Genomic DNA, 20,742 nt, shown 5'->3' with positions numbered 1-20,742 from the left:
TCAAATCCAGCCTTGGCCAAATCTTTGTGTAGAGTTTGCACATTCTTGTTGTGTCTGAGTGGATTTCCTCTGGATTCTCCTTATGTCATCTTCACAATATATTTTCCCACAAACTTTGGTGTCATCCACAAATTTAGCTGCCATGCCTTTGTTCATATCATCAAAGTCATTGAGGTAAATTTCCAAAAGGTTGAAACCCCAGCATAGACCTTGAAGGGTCTGGCTGCCAATCAGACAAAAACCATTTATTCATACTCTCTGGTTTCTGTTAACCAGCCAGCCACACACTAATCTTTGATATGGCATGTTACCAAATGCCTTTTGGAAATCCAAGAATAGTATGCCTACAGGTTCCCTTTATTCCATAGTATGTGTTACTTCTTCAAAAGAATTCAACAAATTGGTTAAATATGACTTCCCTTTGACAAAGATGGCTTTTACTGATTACCTTGAGTTTTTCTAAGTGTGCAGCTATAATCTTTAAAATGATCAATTCTAACACATTCCCCACGATAAACATCAAACTAACTGGCATACACTTGCCTGTTTCTGCCTTTCTACTTCTTGGACACAGAGGTTATATATTGGCCACTTTCACACCTAATGGAACCTTTCCAGAATTTGGGAATTTTGAAAAATTCATACTTATGCATTTACTACTTCAGTAGCTCTCTCTTTACAGACCTGAGAATGAAGTTAAACTGGATCCAGAGTTGAGAGTCCTCAGTTCCATCAGGTTGCAATCTATGGATCAGATTGAAGCTCTGTGATTCTGCCACATCTCGTCCTGCATGGTGGTGGACAACTAAACAATTCATTGAAGGAGGTGACTCCACAAACATCACGATCGTTAGTCATGGAGATGCCCAGCACATCAATGCAAAAGGTAAAACTGAAGCATTTGCAACTGCATGGTTGACCAAGGGCTCAGTAGATGATCCATCTCGGCCTCCTCCCAGCATCACAGGTATTGGTTGTCAAGCAATTCGATTCTCTCCATGCAGTATTGAGAAATGGCTGGACTCACTGGTTATTGAAAAGGCGATGAGCCCTGACAACATTCGAGCAATAGTGTTGGAGTAATAGAGTTATAGAGTCCTACAGCATGGAGACAGAACCTTTGGCCCAAACTGGTCTGTGCTGACCAAAATGTCCATCCATATTAACGCCATCTCCCTGCACTTGGCCCAGATTCTTCTAAACATTTCCTATCCATGTACAGTATTTGTCCAAATGCCTTTTAAATATTGTTAATCTACCCGTCTCAACCAGCTCATTCTATACGTGTACAATCCTTTGTGTAAAAAAGTTGTTCCTCAGGTTCCATATTATTCTTTCCCTGTAACCTGAAACTGATGCACTCTTGCCCTTAATTCCCCAACTCTGGGAAAAAGATTGAGTGCATTCACCCTATCCATGCCTTTCATGACCTGATGCATTTCTTTTAAGACCCCCTTCAGTCTCCTACACTCTAAAGAAAAATGGTATACCTTATCCAATTTCTCCCACCAACTCAAACTGTTGAGTCCTGGCAACACCCGTGTAAATTTCTTCTGCACTCTTTCCAGTTTAATAACATCCTTCTTGTAGCAAGGTGACCAAAACTGAACACAATATTCCAATTGCAGCCTCACCGACATCCTGTACAACTGCAACATAACTTCCAAACCTCTATACACATTGGCCTGACCAGTGTGTCAAAAGCCTTCTTCACTACCCTGTCTCCCAGTGACTCCACTTTCAAAGAACTGTCCATCTGAACTCCCAGGTCCCTCTTACACTATACTCTTTTAGGCCCTACCATTAACCATGAAACTTCTACCTTGAATTGACTTTCCAAAATGCTAGACCTCACACTTATCTACATTAAATTCCATTTGTCATTTCTCAACCAATTCCCCAGCTAATCAAGTTCCTGTTGCAACTTCTGATAACTTTCCTCACTGTCTACGATATCGCCTATTTTAGTGTCATCTGCAAACTTGCTAATCATGCCTTGTAAATTCTCATCTAATTCAGTGATGTAGATAACAAACAGCAATGGACCCAAGCTCTCGTCTAACAAGCATCTTTCCACTATTACCCTCTTTTTCCTACCATCAAGCCAACTGTGTATCCAGTTTGCCAGCTTCCTCTGGACTCCATGTGATCTAACCTTCCAGAGAGGCCTACCATGTTGAACCTTACCAGAGGCCTTACTAAAATCCACACAGACTATGTCTACTACTCTTCCCTCATGAACCTTCCTGGTCACTTGATCCAAGAACTGTAAAATACTTGTGAAGCATGACTTCCCATGCACAAAGCCATGTTGACTACTCATAATCAAACCCTGTCTTCTGAAATGCATGTATACCTTATCTCTCAGAATCTTCTGAAGTAACTTACCCACCACAGATATTAGGCTTAATGGTCTGTAGTTCCAGGTTTTCTTTGCAGCCCTCCTTGAATAAAGGCACAATGTTTGCTATCCTCCAGTCTTCTGAGACCTCACCCATGGCTATTGAAGATGCAAAAGTATCAACTAGAGACTCTGCAATTTCTGCTCTTGCCTCTTGCAGTGTTCTCGGATATATCTGGTCAGGACCAGGAGATTTATCAACCTTCATAAATTCTAATACATTCAAAACCTCCTCTACTGTGATACGGATTGTCCCCAAGATATGTCCACTAAGTTCCCAAGTCTTCAAGTCTTTTCCACAGTAAACACAGAGAAAAAATATTCATTGAGAACCTTGCCCATCTCCTGTGGTTCTACACATATATGTCCACTTTGGTTCTTCAGGGGTCCTATTCTCTCTGTAGTTATTCATTTTTCTTTAATATACTTAAAGAACCTCTTTGGATTCACTCTAATCTTTTCAGCCAAGGCTATCTCGTTATCTCTTTTCACCTTCCTGATTTCCTTCTTCAGTAAATTCCTGTATCCCCTATATACCTTCCAGGGTATCCTTTGATCCCAGCTGATAGTACCTGAGCCATACCTCCTTTTTTCTGGTAAAAGCCTCAATATCTTTTGTCATCCAGGGTTCCCTATTCCTGTAAACCTTGCCTTTCTTGTTGTCCAGAACCTGAATATTTCTAGCCAAGCTGTTCCAGTATAGGTATAACACGGCCATCTAAATGGCAATGTTGGAAGTTGCCCAGGTATGTCCTGTACACACAAAACAGGACAAGAGCAAGTCAGAGGCGAGGAAAGCTGAAGCGAGTAACTTAACCCCTGACTTCCCAAAGTCTATCCACAATCTATAAGGCATAAGTCAGGAATGTGATGGAATTCTCTTGAATGAATGAATGAATGAATTCTGCCCGGATGAGTGCAGTCCAACACACTCAAGAAACTCAATGTCATCCAGGTCAAAGCGGCCTGCTTGATTGGCACCACATTCACTTCCTCCATCACTGACACTCAATGGGACACCAGTATGAACCATCTGCAGAAATTCACCAAGAATCCTTAGACAGCACACTCAAAACCCACAACCACTACCAACAGAAAGGACAAGGGCAGCTAATATGTAAGAACATCACCAACTTCAAGCCAGCCTAACCTGGAAATATATCGCCATTCTTTCAGTGTCACTAGATCAAAATCTTAGAACACCATCTCCAACAATATTGTCGGTTTACATATAGCAAATAAACTGGAAGAATCCACTTTTCATCTCAGGAGCAACTAGTGATAGGCAATAAATGTTGGCTAAGTCAGCTATGTTCACATCCCACAAATAAAATTAAACCACTCCCATGTTCTAGTGAACCAGCACTTCAATTTCTTAACTCTTTCCTTTCTAAATGCCTGGAGAAACTCTTCCTCATTGTTTTATATGCCAAGCTAGCTTCCTCTCATACTGTACTATCCTCCTGCTGGTTAATAAGACCATAAGACAATAAGACATACGAGTGGAAGTAAGGCCATTCGGCCCATCGAGTCCACTCCGCCATTCAATCATGGCTGATGGGCCACATTTACCCACATTCTCCCCATAGCCATTAATTCCTTGTGACATCAAGAATTTATCAATCTCTGCCTTGAAGACATTTAGCGTCCCGGCCTCCACTGCACTCTGCGGCAATGAATTCCACAAGCCCACCACTCTCTGGCTGAAGAAATGTCTCTGCATTTCTGTTCTGAATTTACCCCCTCTAATTCTAAGGCTGTATCCATGGGTCCTAGTCTCCTCACCTATCGGAAACAATTTCCTAGCATCCACCTTTTCCAAGCCATGTATTATCCTGTAAGTTTCTATTAGATCGCCCCTTAATCTTCTAAACTCCAATGAATCCTCAGCCGTTCCTCGTATGTTAGGTCTACCATTCCAGGGATCATCCGTGTGAGTCTCCGCTGGACAAGCTCCAGTGCCAGTATGTCCTTCCTGCGGTGTGGGGACCAAAACTGGACACAGTACTCCAAATGGGGCCTAACCAAAGCTTTATAAAGTCTCAGTAGCACATCGCTGCTTTTATATTCTAACCCTTTTGAGATAAATGACAACATTGCATTCGCTTTCTTAATCATGGACTCAACCTGCATATTTACCTTTAGAGAATCCTTGACTAGCACTCCCAGATCCCTTTGTACTTTCGCTTTATGAATTTTCTCACCCGTTTAGAAAGTAGTCCATGCTTGTATTCTTTTTTCCAAAGTGCAAGACCTCGCATTTGCTCGCATTGAATTCCATCAGCCATTTCCTGGACCACTCTGCCAAACTGTCTAGATCCTTCTGTAGCCTATCATCTGCAAACTTCGCTAGAATGCCCCCAGTCCCTTCATCCAGATCATTAATATATAACGTGAACAGCTGCGGCCCCAACACTGAACCCTGCAGGGCACCGCTTGTCACCGGGCTACCATTGCGAAAAAGAACCTTTTATCCCAACTCTCTGCCTTCTGCCAGACAGCCAATCCTCAATCCATACCAGCAGCTCACCTCGAACATCATGGGCCCTCACCTTGCTCAGCAGCCACCCTTACCAAAGGCCTTTTGGAAGTCTAGATAGATCACATCCACTGGGTTTCCCTGGTCTAATCTACTTGTCACCTTTTCAAAGAATTCTAACAGGTTTGTCAGGCACGACCTCCCCTTATTAAATCCATGTTGACTTGTTCTAATCCGACCCTGCTCTTCCAAGAATCTAGAAACCTCATTCTTAATGATGGATTCTAGAATTTTACCAACAGCCGAGGTTCGGCTAATTGGCCTATAATTTTCCGTCTTTTGTCTTGATCCTTTCTTGAACAAGGGGGTTACAACAGCGATCTTCCAATCATCCGGGACTTTCCCTGACTCCAGTGACTTTTGAAAGATCTCAACCAACGCCTCTGTTATTTCCTCAGCCACCTCCCTCAGAACTCTAGGATATAGCCCATCGGGGCCAGGAGATTTATCAATTTTAAGACCTTTTAGCTTTTCTAGCACTTTCTCTTTTGTAATGGCAACCATACTCAACTCAGCCCCCTGACCCCCTTGAATTGTTGGGATATTACTCATGTCTTTCACTGTGAAGACTGACACAAAGTACTTATTAAGTTCTCCAGCTATTTCCTTATCTCCCATCACTAGGCTTCCAGCATCAGTTTGAAGTGGCTCAATGTCTACTTTTGCCTGTCGTTTGTTTCTTATGTATTGAAATAAACTTTTACTATCATTTCTAATATTACTGGCTAGCCCACCTTCATATTTGATCTTCTCCTTCCTTATTTCTCTCTTTGTTATCCTCTGTTTATTTTTGTTGCCTTCCCAATCTTCTGATTTCCCAGTGGTCTTGGCCACTTTATAGGATCTCTCTTTTTCTTTAATACATTTCTTGACTTCCTTTGTCAGCCATGGCTGTCTAATCCCTCCCCGAATAATCTTTCTTTTCTTAGGGATGAATCTCTGTACAGTGTCCTCAATTATACCCGCAAACTCCTGCCATTTTTGCTCTACTGTCTTCCCGGCTAGGCTCTGCTTCCAGTCTATTTTCGTCAGTTCCTCTCTCTCATGCCCTCATAATTACCTTTATTTAACTGTAACACCATTACATCTGATTTTGCCTTCTCTCTTTCAAACTGCAGACTGAAATCTACCATATTATGATTGCTGCTTCCTAAGTGTTCCCTTACTTTAAGATTTTTTATAAAGTCTGATTCATTGCAGAGCACTAGGTCCAGAATAGCCTGCTCCCTTGTGGGGTTCATGACAAGCTATTCCAACAGATCATCCTATAAGCATTTCATTAATTTCCTTTCTTTGGATCCACTGGCAACATTATTTACCCAGTCCATCTGCATATTGAAGTCTCCCATGATCACCGTGACCTTGCCTTTCTGACATGCCTTCTCTATTTCCCGGTACATGTTGCGCCCCTGGTCTTGACCACTGTTAGGAGGTCTGTACATAACTCCCATTATGGTTTTTTTGCCTTTGTGGTTCCTCAATTCCACCCAAACAGACTCCACATCATCCGACGCTATGTCATTCAGTGCCATAGATTTAATTTTGTTCTTAACTAACAAGGCAACCCCATCCCCTCTGCCCGCCTCCCTGTCTTTTTGATAAGTTGAAAATCCTTGGATGTTTAACTGCCAGTCCTGACCCCCCTGCAACTACGTCTCTGATGGCTACCACATCATAATCATTCACGATGATCTGTGCCATTAGTTCATCTGCTTTGTTACGAATGCTACTAGCGTTCAGGTAAAGTGCCTTAATACTAACTTTCTTATCATTAGAGATATTGGAAGTCTTAAGCTGTCCTAAGTTATCCTTCCTTTTTGCTGCATTCCCAGTCTGCCTCAAGTTTAAAATCACCTGCACACATGCTATCTTGCTGCTTATCTTTCCATTTAACTCCATACTCCCTGTCGATTTCACTTTCCCTTCCCCCCAACTCAGAATTCTTTTAGTCATTCTCTGCTTTTACTACATTTGGAACAATTATCTGATCTGTCACTCATTTTTGTTTGTTCCTTAAGTTTGATACTTTCTTTAATTGACCACAGATGATGGTTCCTCCCTTTTGAATTTTCCCACCTTGTTCTGATTTTGATGCAGCTGCTCCTTCACCTGGTTGTCTATTCAGACTAAAAACATAATGATGCCATACCCATAAACTGAAAATCAGGGAGTAAGAGCTGAAAATGTGTTGCTGGTTAAAGCACAGCAGGTCAGGCAGCATCCAAGGAACAGGAAATTCGACGTTTCGGGCCAGAGCCCTTCATCAGGAGTAAGGCAAACAAGTTACAATGTGAAATGCAATCATCATAAAAGCACATAGATTCTTTTAATCCAAATGATTGCAGTTGAGACCCTCTCTAAATTCTGCTCCAGACAGTTTTTAAAGGCAACCCTGCAAGGGATTATTGGGTAGATTGGATACAGCTCAGCAACTGCATTTTGCCTAGTTAAAATAGCATCAAGGTTTCAGTTCCATCATGGGTCTCTGATTTTAATATATTCATTGCTCTATAAAAACAGGTATTCAGAACTGGGAGTTGCTTAATTAACACTAAAAGAGATGGACAAATTGAAGGTAACTGTTGAGGATATACCACAGCCACGCAATGCTGAAATAACTAAAAACTGGTGCTAATGGAGCCCTGCATGCTCAATAAGAGATGTGTAGATTGTAGAAGGGGAGGACAACCATGTACAACAAACCTTCAAATGACACATCAATAGAGGGATGGTATGTTTAATTAGTCTTCAATGGGACTGTCTATTTTTATGAAAATGTTAACATTTTTTCATTAACTATAACACTTCTCAATTTAATAAGGAGATTGCAATGTAAAAATAAGAATTCCCTCTCCAACAAATTTAATATAAAATGGACTAAAAGAGCTATGCACTCTTAGGTGGTTTTATATCACAAATAATTTTTATCAGCTTCAAATGAAATAAATTCATATCATTTCTTATTGTGGAACAATTTAACAGTTAATCAGCAAAACTTTTATTCCTAAATTGAATGTCCTAAAAGACAATACTGTAAAATTTTGCAAGTATATAATGGGTTCAGGAATTTTTCACTATAGGGCTCATGCAGAATTACATTTAAGTACTTAAAAATGAAGACTATATTCTGACTGATCTCTCATCTTAAATGACTTGTACAAGAAAGGCTACAGTCTCTAATGCTATTCACTGCTGCTGTCAACTTTTAACAGCCTATTACACTAAAGAATACAAAGAAAAAGATGCTAATACATTTCAAGCTTCAGCCTATTCAAAATTTCCATGTGTCAGGAAGCTCAGCAATATAATACATTCAACATTAACACCTGAGCACTGTCAGTTTTGCACAACTGTACATTTTATCATATTATTGTCTTTTTGAATACAAGTTAGAAATACATACAAAATGCCTTCAAGGTTTGACCCAAGGCAATATTTTTCTGTTTGTCAGTTTTACCTGACCTCTGGAAATAAAACATGTACACTTTCTAAAAATTACAGAGCTTCTTCAATATTGCAAATGATGAAATAAAATAATTCCTTTGACATTCCTGGACATGTAGTGCACAAATTATTTCAATTACATTTTCCTCCTAAACATAAATGAATATGAGCATTTCCTGTGCTGTACATTATTATATTTAACATTATATTCGTCGTTGTGAGATAATGCAGTGACAGCTTTCATTACCTGACCATATGGCACTCGTTACAATAGCACACAACTGTATTATCTCCTCTAAATTACTCCCTACAAGTTAATGCACAATTTACAAAATACAATCAACAGCTTCCAGCTACAGAGATATCAGCGGCATATTTAGTCTATTTTGGAATTTGTGCTGTTAATTCAGGAAGAAAAAAGGGCAAATTAAATATAACCTTTCTCAGACATGAAAACATGCTCTGCACAAAGAAACGCTTTGGATGACCCCGGTACTCACATAGCACGCCACAAGGGATGTATAATACATATGAAACAGAACTTAAAGTTGTTCTGCGTATGTAACATGTACACCCAATTTCAAAATTATATAAATAGTTTGCTGGCAGAAAACCACACTACCGTCTATGTTTAACTTTCAATTTTAACTTTTCAATTCAAGACAGTAAGTACACTAGTGTGAAATTAGAAGTAATCTTGTGTCACAGGTTCCTGGCTCCATGATTCAGAATATGCAAGAGGATCTCAAAATCTATGAAACGTAATAAAAATGTACTTTTAAAATACTAAATGTGAATCGAACACAATAAAGGTGGAGCATATTTTCAACCTGCTGGCCCAATGCAAACTAACTCAGCTGATCAGACAGAAACAACTAAATTTTCAATTCCATCAAACTCATGCATGTCTCAAAAATAAAATGCCTGATACAAACAATTTGTGAAAACTGAATTATTCAAATTAGTTTTTGCAAGTGATTCTATTTGATAAATCTAACATTTCATATTTCTTACTTCAACATAATTGAATGCTTTTCACAGATCAGATTTCCCTAACTTACTACAAACTAATAAGCACACACTATAAAGCAACACCATTCAATAAGTTCAATTAGCTACATTTAAGTCACCACTCTTAACTAATACTGACAAATACAGGCCAAGCTTTCAAATGAAAACCAGCGATTTCAGTGCAGTTCCAGATTTCTGATGTAAGCTCAGCAGGAAATCAGCATACCCACCAAAGAAGCAATATAAACTGCTGAAAATGGCCAATGTCACTTCATTGTGAACAACACCAATTTACTTGTCTGAAACTGGAGCACTATTTTAGCCCAAACATTTAATTATTTGCAAATTGTTTTCATAGTCCCTACCATGGAATCAATAAAAAACAATTGTTTCAGCTTCTCAAAAACGAGGTTCACTTCCCAAATCACCAAAATATATGCAAAATCTCTTCTGATGTACAATAACTTTCTGGTCCAATTGCAACTTAATTTAAAAATTCTCATTCATGTTTTCTTGTTCTTCCAACATTTCACTAGGCCCTATCTCTCTTAGCACCTTAGCCATAAAACTCTCCAGGATCACAAATTCTGGTCTCTTGAACATCCCAAATTTTAATCACTACCATGAGTGGGCCAAGCCTTTAATTGCCTCTGCCTCAAGTTCTAGAGTTTTCCCTTTAAACTCCTTCAGATTTCTTGTTTACATTGCTCCTCAAAATGCACTGTTATAACAAAATTTTATCAAAATCCATAACATCTCATCATGTGGCTGGGTATCAGAGACTGTTTGATCATATTCCTGTGAAGATTTACTGTCTTATTGGTGCTTTATAAATACAGGTATTGGTTTCTGTAAGTCATTGTAGAAATATTGAGGAAGCTCTGCAAATTTCCACTTGCCCATTTACACTGGCTGCCAGGAGGCAAGCAGATGAATTTGTTTATACATCGTAACCTTTTTTGCTGTGTCAGGCTAAAATGATGAAATTTATCTACCAGGTCTGCAAATGGACCCATGCACTCCAACATGTAGTCTGCTTCAAGTTATTGTAAAGTGGTTCAATCTCCCAATGATAGATCAACTCCAGCTCCATTTATTTCCAACAGCTACATTAGAACCTAAAACCTCAACACTTCCTTTAGAAGTTCACTATATATTTAAGCAAACAAATTGCAAATATAACTTATTAATGACAATTGTAAACCATTCCATATAGGGTTAAAAAAAAGTGACAGATATATACAGTGGAAAATCCAAAGAGCAGAGAGATTGGATCTTCAAAATCAATATGCTATGGAGAAATAATTAAAATCTAAGAGAATACTGGAATGTAGAATTATAACAAAGGTTATAAGGAGTCATTTACAAAGTAAAGCTTGCTATTTCAGAATTCTACAAGGGTTGCTGAGTTCAGCACATTTTCAATATCTACTTTCAGCAAACAGGGCTCAGGCCTGAGAAAACACCTTTGGGGCATCACATACAAACTGGACAGTGCACATCAAAAACAGTATATTGCGCCAGATAAGGTCCAAATGAGGGCAAACACAATTGGCCCCAAGTGTAGATTGGATGAACTATGAGATACAGTAATATTGTACTCCATGATCTAAACAGCAGGAGACCTCAGTGTTAAATTTACGAAGTACTGAATGGTACAGAATCCAGAAAATTAATTAAAAGAAACCCAGCCAGGTAATGACAAGCATACATAAATTTAGATCAAAATTTAAAGTAAATTTTCGAAGAACTACTGTTTACTTGGGAGATTTTAGAATAATCGATCATTAATATACTGGAGTGAAATACAACATCAAAGAGAATACATCAGAGTTGTTAGCTGTGGCTCAGTGGGTAGCACTCTTTTCTTAAAGTCAGAAGGTCACGGGGTAGACATAAAATCCAGGCTGAAGCAGCAGTGCAGTCCAAAGAAAGCTTCATGTTGTCAAAGGGCAACACTGAGGGACTGCTACATTGTTCAGAGGCTGTGCAATGAGACAGCATTCCATTGTCAAAGGTACAGTAGTGAGGGAGCACCATACTGTCAGAAAAGTATTACAGAAGAGCTGCAATGTTGAAAAGGAAGCCCTAGGGGGTATGGCTCTGTTGGAGGGGCATTACTGAAGGAGTGCTGTCCTGCTGAAGGGATGGAACTAAGGGTGTGCTTCAGTCAGAGATCAGTACTAAAGTCCTGCAATATCAGAAATGCTGAGCGAGCACTGCATTGTTGGACGGTAGTTACTTTTTAAAAAAGTGATTCATGGCATGAAGGCATCACTGTCTAGGCCAGCATTTATTACCCTATCCAGAGGGCTGTTAAGAGTCAACAACTTTGCAGTGGGTCTGCAGTTACATGTAGATAAGGGTGGCAGCTTCCTTCCCTAAGGGACATGACTGAACTAGATGAGTTTACCCGACAGCTATTTCATGGTTATCCCTAAACTCTTAACTCCAGATACTTACTGATTTGAAATTCCACCATCTGCCGTGGCAGGATTCAAACCTGAGTCCCCAGACATTACCTGGTTCTCTGGATTAACAGTGCAGCCAAAGTACCACTAGGCTTTTGCCTCCCCATTGCTGATTGAGTATTGCTTTGTCAGAGATCCAGTAGTGAAGGAGTCTAAGGTAATGGCAATGTTGGAGCTACTACCTATTGGTTGAGGCATTGCATTGATGCTGTCTCAATTGTTAGCGGTCAGATGGCATTATTTCAATTTAGAGTAGTGAGTTTTCCTTGTGTTCTTTTTTCTTTAGTCAATATAATTAAAGCAGATTATTTGGAAACTATCAGCTTGGTGTTGTTTTGGAGCTTGTTGTATACAAACTGACTGCCTTGCTTCCTCGTGACTACTAACAGTGACTGCATTTCAAAAGTACTTAATTGACTATAAAGTGGTTTGGATGACCCTGAGGTCATGAAAGAAGCTATAGAAATCCAAACCTTTATTTTTATGATGGGCATTCAAGAGTAAAAGCGTTGGTGGGTTAACTGATCTCTTGTGGACCACAGGATGTCATTTTCCAATGCTATGCACATAATAGAGCAATCCTAATCCTATCAGAGAACATAGTTGCACTATGAGCCACAGAAAAGCAGATCAGTGTTCATCTCTTGCCTTTCAGATGAGGCTTGTTCATCATCCTCTATTTCCTCCCCTTTATGGTGAGTTCAACTTCATCTTCTAAATTTCTACAACTCGGAAGTGGGAATGATTTTCACATCTTGTACAAAAGATACATTCAGTAAAGCTCCAGAGAATTCTAATTTACATGTTACTTTGGTTTGTCTTAGCCACCTCAACATTTAGTAGTCAGTCTTTAGCCATGGCCTTTATGTTCCAATGGGTACATTTTAGAGAAATGACTTACTTGGTCAGATTATAACTTTGGTATTATTTTCACTATGATTAATGTGACTCCTACTCAGGTATATTCTGCCTTTGATACTTAATAAGATAAAAAGCCGAATAAGTTTTTTTAAAAACCGATAAATGCTGCACGTATTGCAGTGAAATAATCATTCTAAGAATGAGACATTTTGAATATTATTATTCAGTGTAAGCTTATTCATATTCAAGAAAAGAAATGCAATCATAATAAAGCTCCAACGTATCATTAATGCCTAAAAGCGTTTCTCTACTGAAGGATGATACAGTGATTTGAAGCTTATTTGAATATGTGCTACTCATCTGTAGCAGAAAACACATACAATAAAAGTTTATTTTGGGTGACACTGAAGAACATATATAAACATGTTTTATATATCACAGCTCGGCTCTAGGATGCTGTAATGGATTTTCATTTGGACACCAAATTTTTTACACCTTGAATCTGTCATTTTGCTACCATTTTCCTATAATACACTGGAAAATTTATTACAAATCCCCCAACCTACAGAAAACAAATCATAACATGTCCTTGTGTTATAAGGAATGTTGTGTCTATGAGAAATCACAGTCAGCAACACATACAAAACCATCACTAGTCTGTGGTTCTGGGTTCAAATACCAGTTAGTAAGGGTGACTTCTCCAAGCAATGTGCTTCGGATAATGACAAATTTGCCACATGCAAGATTTTATTAGATGGCTATTGCCTTTTGACTCAACATGAAATTGACATATAGCTTTTGACTAGTTCTGCTTGGTGGTAAGCCTACTGCTATCTGCTTGATGGTGAGCTAGTTGCTATTAGATCAAGGTCAAGTCCGATTGTGAATTAATTGGCAGCTTTCATCCAAGGACACAAAGAAAGAAATAGCTGATTTGCTGTATGCAGACTTATTATCCCAGAGAGGAAGCTGCTCTTATTATCCCACAGTAGTTGTTCATTACTAGCTGCCAGACAAATGTTGGTGGGACCCCATTCTGTGGTCAGAAAGTTGAGACTTGTTGAGTTTTCAGAACACTGACATAGCATGGCTGGGGGGAGGAGTCACTGGAATGAGATGAAGCTCATCCTGCTGTAAATTGCAATTTATTGGTTTGGGATTTGCAATAGACTGCAGGAAACAACAGACACTGGACATTATGATTCAGTGAAATAGGCCAATTGGAAGATGGGAATATCTTTGAACTTGTTTCTGTAATGGCTAGCTTGTGTAAGGTGCACAATAATATACAAATGTTCTGCAAGGTTTACTCTTGTTTTAGGAAAATAAGGGCCAATAATTTTTCTGTAGTTCAATGTATTATTTGTTCACTAAGTAGTGATTTGTAAATATCAATTTTATTTTAAATCATTACAGTAAAAAGTATTAACATGTCAAATCTTATTGCATGATCCATTGAATTTGTCAGTGGGAATTTAAATCTCTTTTTGGAAGTAATCAGTGTTTGTGGGGATTGCAAAGTGATTCCTAGGACTTCCATGGACTAAAATAGTTTCAAAAACATTACTGATCTAAAATGATCACAATAATCACCTGGCCACAGGATGATAAAGGCATAAAACCAACTTGAGATAAACAAAGACAGTGAGAACCCTTGTTCCTCATTTTGATTTGCACATCGCAAATTTGCACATATTGGACACAGAATCTTGCCTACTATTAGAAAACCTAAAGAAACACAATGGCTGCAGACAGAATACACAAAAGAGCTTGTATTTCAAGAAATTGTTTTTAATAGAGCAGAGAGATGGATTGATGACTGCCTAACCAGAGAAAGTTCTACCTCGCTGCCTTTCAAGAAGGAAAAGTAACCACTGACAGAACTGATTAAAAAGAAACAGCAAAACAGAGCTCAATGCACAACAAAAATATTCACTACTGTTGAAGATACAAGAAATGAAGCCTCGTTTCTTTCAAACTTTGTTAGTTAACACGATTTTTAGACACTGAGATATATCCACATGAAGTAGCAGATTTTCTTTAACAACACAGATATTTATTGCACAAAAAGAATATTTTTTTTAAAAAAGCAAGCTTTTACAACTCAAATGATCTTACAACACACAGTAAACAAAGTTTCAACCTGTTTTCTTACACAATCAATTGCAGAGATTCAAATCCAGAGAAATGGCACCCTTCTCTCAACTCTTTCGGGTTCAATTTAACTGGATTTTGATAGGTTCCTTACTGTGAACTGTGAATGCATTTTCATGAGTCATTTCCAATCTGCTGATGTGAACTTGTTTCAAATCTGAAAGAGTAATCTTTTGCAGTTCTAATTACCTGCAGATTTCTAAACAAATTTTCCTGACTTGGTAGTTTCACAAACTAAGCTCTTAGAATGAAGTAACTTGTTCCATGAACTGTTTCTAGGAAAGAAACTAATCAGGTTCAGCTCAACACTCATACCTTTTGAATTGATTTTTTAAAAATAAATTTTGATCCTAAATTATTTGAAATTAAAACACTTGAAGGTCACCTGTTCTCTGACAAAATATTAGATTTAATCACTGCTCCAGAAGGACTTCCTGACATTGGTTTTTTAAAGAAAGAATCAAACCTCACCTGCATTTATTCTGAAATCCAAATCCCCATAAATGTCTTATATTTATGGGACTTGATATATATATATAAAATACCCCTTCTATCACACAGCTTTGTAGTTCTATTAGTGACACTAGAATTTTATTTCTAGACTTTGATTTTACGTGGAATTCAAATTTTCCAACTACCAAAATGGGTTTTAAAGTATGCACTTATTGGATAACTTCATTTAGGTCTCTGGATTACGAGATCAGTAATACAACCACTACACTACTATACTGCATGGACTGAGAATTTAATTGATGTCTGAAGAGTGGAAAAATGAAAGAAAATTTGGAAAATATTGAGGAATCAATCCATAAGGATATTAAGCAGGATTCTGAGGTTCAACACTTTTTGGTTCAGTTTGGGATGAAAAGATTGATTGGATTCATAGTTAGCTAGCAGTCTGGAGCCAATAAGTACAGATCAACATTATTTCATTTAATGCAAAGTTGGATTGAGGGGTGAATAGCCTTTATAGGGTCTTGTTCCTATTTATTCTTAGTACCATGAACCCAAAGGAAACTTCAATTGATCCACCAGTTGCCATACCATTGGCTAACCAGTCTGTCACCAGTGCTAATGGTAGAAAGAATAAGTTAAACTTAGTCAGCATGAGAAAGTTAAGCAAGAAATGAGAGATGATTGAGTATGAAGTTTTTTGTACCAGGAAGAAGGTAGAAGTAAAAAAAAATTCAAAAGTGTCGTGTTTGCATTCAGATTAGAACCAGAAGACTGGGGATAAGTTCAAAGCCCTCAGAACGTATTTCCAATTTGAATTGCACAGCTGTGTAATGAGACGATGTTCAGAGTTATCTGACACTGGCAACTTCTGAAAAGGTCATGAGCAAAACATGATTTACCTCTAATTTAACTATATATTACACATCATCAAGAAATGCCTGAGATTTTTCGAAAAAAAAATCTATATAGTCCCCTGTGCATTTTATCTGTGCAAGACACTCGGTGAAAATATACAAAACAATGCTTTTCCTGCTCAAGGCAGAATTTACAGACACAAAAAAAATGTTGAGAGATTATGCAAGCATTGTAATTGTCGAGCTAAATGTGTATACAACCAAGGAAATGAGGTGGGGGGGTTCATGATCCCTTTTCCTGGTCATGTAGTCAGTGTTCACTGACATCTGATCATGTTCCTTTTGGCTTCAATGAAAGTCATTCTGAACAGTCAAGAGGCCAACAAAGGTCAAACATCAATAATTTCTGGCTTCTGGAATTGCTTACTGCAGAAAAAAAAATTAGCGTTTTAATCAGCTGATATCAAAATTCAATGATTTGTACCATTGTTGAGTAATAAATTTATACTGGAATAGAATCTACCTTTTAAGAGGGAGGGATTAATTAACCTCTGGCTGACATCCAAAGTTGACATAAACCAGACATAGCCAAGGCTGAATGAAGCCTGAAGATTTGGGAGAGAATAGACAAGTTTAAAATGGTTATCTATTTCTCAATCCACAAAAGACGATAATGGTATTCAGTTTCTTTTGTGGTATATTAGCCAAAATTAATTATGTTGCAAAGAGTGAAGTCGCTCTGGATGATAATTTACCTGAGGTTCTTCGTAGAGAAACACTGTTTTCTGATTATTGATCATTTCCAAAACAATAATCTATAATTACTTTCAATATTGCCAAGTTTATGGGCATCAAAGGCAAAGCCAGCACTTAAACATTCTGAACTGCCCTTGAGAAGATGGTGAGCTGCCTTCTTGACAATTTGGTGGATTACTCAGCATGTTGGATGAACGTTAATGACACTGGTGTGGATCTCGAATCACACATAGTTCAGAATGGATAAAGATTGTCTAAAACAAAATGGTGAACCATTTGGAATTTTCCTTATGCATTTTTCTTGTGTACTGGGATTATTCTTGATAGGGTGATAAAGATATGGAGACGATCAAAGATACAAGGACTTGAAAAAACTAATATTGAAGTTGACTTGACTACTGCTTGAGGAACAGCAATATATCAGTGCTCCACACTCAACTTAAATCTTGATCTTATTTTGTGAGGCACACAGAAGAGTGTTCAATCAAAATTGTGGCAGAGATGCACTCTTTTAGGCAATGAGTCATCCAGCATCTAATTTACCTAAAAAGCTGCTTGTCAGAATCTGGACACTGACTGGATGAGTTTGCTGAGACTGCTTGAATTTCTAAAGAAACTAATTCTAAGCAACAGAAATTGACAGACACATTTTAAGAGAAAAGCAATGATTATTCCAACGTGGAAGTTGAATGCTGATGACTCCAGAATATAGACATATAAATTAGGAGTACAAGCAGGAGGCTGGAAGAACACAGCAAGCCAGGCAGTGTCAGGAGGTGGAGAAGTCAACATTTCGGGAGTAACCGTTCTTCAGAACTGGTGGTGCGTTTAAGGGTAGCTACAGATAAAGGTGTTCGGGGTCATGAGGGTGAGGTAGGGATAGATGAACACAGCTAAAGGGTACGACTTGGTGGGGCAATGGGAGGAATGAATCTGGTTGGAGGCTAGAAGGAAGGACTGGTCAGGGGAATGGAAGGAAGGGGAAGGAGCTGGAAGGGAATCAGGTGAAGGGAAGGGAAGTTATTCGAAATTGGCAAACTCAATGTTGAGTCTTTCGGGCTTAGACTGCCCAAGCGGAAGATGAGGTGTTGTTCCTCCAATATACAGTGTGATTCATTATGGCAATGGAGGAGGCCAAGGATGGTCATGTCGGAAAGGGATGGGAAGAGGAATTCAAATGGGTGGTGACTGGGAAGGCAGGTCGTCCCCTGTGGGCCCACTGAGATGCTCAGCTAAACATTCCCTTAGTTTATGTTTGATCTCCTTGATGTCGAGAAGACCACATCAGGAGCGCTGGATACAGTAAACTAGGTTGGAGGAGATGCAGGTGAACGTCTGTCTCACCTGGAAGGACTGTTTGGGGCCCTGGATGGAGGTGAAGAGGGTGGTGTGCCAGCAGGTTTTGCATCTTTTCCGGTTGCAGGGGAGGATATCTGGGTTTTGGGGAGTTTGATGGGAAGAGTGGTGCAAAACAAGGATTGGCGCAGGGAACAGTCCTTGCGGAAGGCAGAGAGGAGTGGGATGGGGAAGATGTTCTTGGTGGTGGGGTCCAGTTGGAGTTGGCGAAAGTGCTTAAGGATAATGGGTTGGATGTGGAGACTGGTAGGGTGGTTGGTGAGAACAACAGGGACCCTGTCTTTATCGCGTTTGGAAAAAGGTAGGGTTAGAGCAGTGGAGCGGGGAATGGAGGTAGTGCAGAGGGGGATTGTCTGGATGGCAGAGGGGGTAAAGCATGTTGTTCGAAATAGGTGATGCTTGGGAGTGGAATGGCTCCATGTCCAAGCAGGTCCAGCAGAGGTGGAGGAATTTGAAGAATAGGATCGAGGTCTTGCAGGATGCTGGTTCGGAGGAGGTGTAGTCCAGATAGTTGTGAGAGTCTGTGGGTTTATCGGAAACATCCTTCTGGAGACTATCACCAGAGCTGGAAATCGAGGGGTCAAGAGGGGGAGGGAGGTTTCCGAGATGGACCAATAGAATTTGAGGGTGGAGTGGAAGTTGTGGGTGAAGTTGATTAACTGTTCCAGTTCAGTCTGGGTGCAGGACGCTGCACCAATGCAGTCATTGATATAATGGCGGAAGAGTTGGGGCCCAATACCTGTGTAGGTACTGAAGAGGGACTGTTCAACATAGCTGACAAAGAGGCAGGTTCAGCTGGGGCCCATCTAAGTGCCCATGGCCATCGCCTGGAGGAAATGGGAATGTTATTAAGGATGAGGACTAGTTCGGCAAGGCAGAGGAGGGTACTGGTAGAGGGGTACTGGATGGGTCTGTTAGAGAGGAAGAAGCTGTGTGCCTGAAGACCATCCTTGTGGGTTATAGAATGTGTAAGGACTGCACGTCTATAGTGAAGATGAAGCACTGGGGGCCAAGAAACTGGAAGTTAATGAAGTAATGGAGGGCATGGTTCGTGTCACAGATATAACTGGGAAGTGCCTGAACCAAGGGGAAGAAGATGGAGCCGAGATTGGACAAGCTGGGTTCGGCAGTCAGCAATGAAGAGGTCTCGGGCTTTGCTGACTGCCGACGTGACATCGGCTACCTCAATTTCTCCACCCACCCCCCTCACCCACTCCAACTTCACCCCCTCCAAACAAGCAGCACTCCACTCTCTCCACACCAACATCTGGTTCACCATCAAACCCGCTGACAAAGGTAGGGTGGTGGTAGTCTGGAGAACAGACCTCTACGTCACAGAGGCCAAATGCCAACTCTCCGACAACACGCCCTACTTCCCCCTTGGCCATGACCCCACCATGACTATCAGGCCAAAATCACTCGGACTGGCTGTGCCCTCACTGCCTTCAGTGATTTCCCCCTCCACTGGCTCCAAATTCATAGATGCCCAGCCCTGCATTGCTTGGTTCTACCAGCTCCCCAAGATCCATCCTTGCCCCTTTGGTTCAGGCACCTCCCACCTACATCCACACATCAATGGTTCCCTTTGCCAAACCTTGGTTCACACCATTGTCCCCTTCGACCCACCCCCGTCCTCCCCCCACCCTCTCCGAAACCCCAGGTACCTTCCCCTGCAATTGGAAAATTTGTAAAACCTGCTGGCACACCTCCATTCAGGGCCCCAAACAGTCTTTTCAGGTGAGACAGAGGTTCACCTGCATCGCCTCCAACCAGGTTTACTGTATCTAGTGCTCCCAACGTGGTCTTCTCTACATCGGGGAGACCAAACATAAACTAAGGGAACGTTTAGCTGAGCACCTCAGCCCAGACCGCAGGGAGCAACCTGACCTCCCAGTCACCACCCATTTTAATTCCTCTTCCCACTTCCTTTCCGACATGACCATATTTGGTCTGCTCCACTGCCACAATGAATCAAACTGCAAGTTGGAGGAACAACATCTCACCTTCCGCTTGGGCAGCCTACAGCCCGGAAGACTCAATATTGAGTTTGTCAATTTCAAGTAACCTCCATTCCCATCTTATGACTCCATTTCCAGCCCCTCCCCTGACCCTTCCATTCCTCTGACTGACCATTCCTTCTAGCTACTAACTGGATCCATTCTTCCCGTTGACCAACCAGGTCACACCCTCTGTGTTCACCTATCCCCACCTCACCACCCTGTCCTCCCACCATCTTTATGTGCAGCTCCCCTCACATACACCGCCAGTCTTGAAGAAGGATTACACCCGAAATGTTGACTTCTCCATCTTCTGATGCTGCCTGACTTGCTGTGTTCTCCTAGTCTCTTACCTTTCTACCCTGGAATCTAGCATCTGGAGTTTATTTGTCTCCATATAAATTAGGAGTAGCAGTAAACCCTAAAACGTCTCTGGTCTGCT

General features: G+C 40.2%; 1 protein-coding gene across 1 annotated transcript in view; it reads right to left on the bottom strand.

Annotated features, from left to right (window-relative positions):
- Positions 1–20,742, bottom strand: part of cntln (centlein, centrosomal protein) — a 454,938-nt gene that overhangs the window by 190,797 nt on the left and 243,399 nt on the right. The window lies entirely within an intron of this gene.

Source organism: Hemiscyllium ocellatum, chromosome 2, assembly GCF_020745735.1.
Source record: "Hemiscyllium ocellatum isolate sHemOce1 chromosome 2, sHemOce1.pat.X.cur, whole genome shotgun sequence".
In the NCBI taxonomy this organism is placed as follows: Eukaryota; Metazoa; Chordata; class Chondrichthyes; order Orectolobiformes; family Hemiscylliidae; genus Hemiscyllium; species Hemiscyllium ocellatum.
This window is presented reverse-complemented; position numbering and strand designations above follow the sequence as displayed.